This window comes from Etheostoma spectabile, chromosome 2, assembly GCF_008692095.1.
Source record: "Etheostoma spectabile isolate EspeVRDwgs_2016 chromosome 2, UIUC_Espe_1.0, whole genome shotgun sequence".
Taxonomy (NCBI): Eukaryota; Metazoa; Chordata; class Actinopteri; order Perciformes; family Percidae; genus Etheostoma; species Etheostoma spectabile.
The window spans coordinates 12,076,686-12,078,654 of record NC_045734.1 but is presented as its reverse complement, the minus strand read 5'-3'; the positions used below and the strand labels follow the sequence as shown (position 1 = coordinate 12,078,654).

The 1,969-nt window shown below is 39.6% G+C and overlaps 1 protein-coding gene across 3 annotated transcripts in view; it reads left to right on the top strand.

Moving 5' to 3' along the window:
- The first annotated feature begins 705 nt into the window (after positions 1-705).
- The window catches only part of usp53b (ubiquitin specific peptidase 53b), a 20,785-nt gene continuing 19,521 nt past the window's right edge, over positions 706-1,969 (top strand). For all 3 annotated transcript variants that reach the window (XM_032531318.1, XM_032531303.1, XM_032531310.1), the window contains exon 1: positions 706-1,127. The gene's annotated coding sequence lies outside the window, so the exon portion shown is untranslated. The remainder of the gene's footprint in view (positions 1,128-1,969) is intronic.

Here is a 1,969-nt window from a genome sequence, read left to right as displayed (position 1 = left end):
CACACACACACACACACACACACACACTATTCAAACTGTATTTAAAAGAAGTAAAAAAAACAGCAGGTGATGAACATTTGGCATGGGAGATGAGGTTGGTAAACACTGTGTTAGGGTCACTGCGTCATCAGATCGCTCATCTGGACTTATTTATTTTTTGTTGTGCTATATTATAAATCAATGTGCCCAAACATAATTTTGGACGGACCCACTTCAATTTAAGTGTAAAAAACAGATACTCCTGTCACTGCGTATCATTTTTTTGCTGACTGTGGCTTGAATGCACTATCAGTCGTCTACTGTCTAAATTCCGAGTTTTTCATTTTCATGTTCACTGCAGGGTCACAGAGACAGAAAGGGTAGAATTAGAATATTTATATTGTTATAATAAAAAATAATGATTGCCATTATGCATTATATGCACTTGTGTAACAGTGATAACAAAGAGGATGAAAGCATGATAACTTCTGCTTGTTATGGCAATTGTGGCATATTCACACATTTCAGTATTTCACATCATATCAAAATATAAAGCCATATTCCGTTCTGTTGTTTGACATTTAAGTATAAGTGCATATACAAAAACACACACACACGGGCAGGGTTTAGTCCCCACAGTGCTGCATGGTTATGAAACCAGTGCAGTCATGTGATGTCTTCTCTCATCATCATCACGACAAGTTGGAAGTCTGACCTTCCGCCAGCACACACAGTTTGCCATGCAGGGATTGGAGATTGCAATACAGCAGCAGTGCACTGGAGGCCACACTAGGGGCGGAGTTTGACCTCTCAAGTCTCAAATCATCACTAATCCGCGTCGGACATTCTGGCACAGGCAATCAATGGCCCCGTTTGCAAAGAAAAACAGGGACGATTTTTCACCGAAATAACAGTGTCTTGCCCGGGTCTGTGTGGCTCTGGCTGCCGCCTGTGTGCGTGTGTGTCGGAGGGATTGACAATGCTGCACAATGACAGATAGTGCGCTACATGCGTTTGGACATATCTGCAGTGTTTTCTAGCCGGTTTTTGTTTTGAGGATTTGGGGAGAAGTACTGGCATTTGCGCGTTGACAGCTGGACCGCCCTGCGCCTTCATTGGAGGCAATCAAGTATCTGCTTCCCTTTAAGGTGAGTCGGCAGAGCACTTGTTTTGGCAATGCCTGAGTGCAAGTTGCGGCATATTTGTGCTAGCCTACTGTCGCTGACCGGGCGATATTCTTATACAGTTCAGGCTGGTGCAACGCTGGCAGCATGTCTGCTGCTGTAAGAGCGCGCTCATCGAAGCTTTAGGTTTTGTTGTTGTTGTTATATTAGAAAGCACAGGATGGTCATTGAAACCCAGTTAGGTAAAAAGATTTATGATTTATGTCATCTTTATGAACGGTACTGCAAAGATGGGCGCGTATGTTAAACCGTACAGGCCCATACGGGCATCACATGTTGTCAGAGAGGCTGGTGCACAAACACATGTGGGTACTGGCCAAATATCGGCTTTAAAGATGAATTTAGATTGATTATGAGGTCATTTTGTGATCCCCAAATGACTTAAAGGCTTGTACTGTAATCAGTCTCTTTTTTAAATAACAAAACTTATATGTTACAAATTAGCCTATAACAAAATAAAACATAAGATAAGCCTGGAAAAGTTTGACATCCTTTTGAAAAATCATAATTCTGTGTCTTTGTCGTCTAATCGTCATTGAAAACACAGATTTACTCCCACCTAAACATTACAAATGTAAACAAACCAGAAGTGTGGGACCTTGTTGCTCACAGTGTTCACAGATTTCACAATATTTATTATCATATCAATAAGTGTTACAGAGCAAAGCCAAACTGTACACTATCCTCGGAAATTATCCTAGGAAATTAGAATTTAAGCAATACAGCACCATTTTAGATTTAATAAAAAATTATAAAATTTAAAATATATATATATATATATATATATATATTATATTATATATATA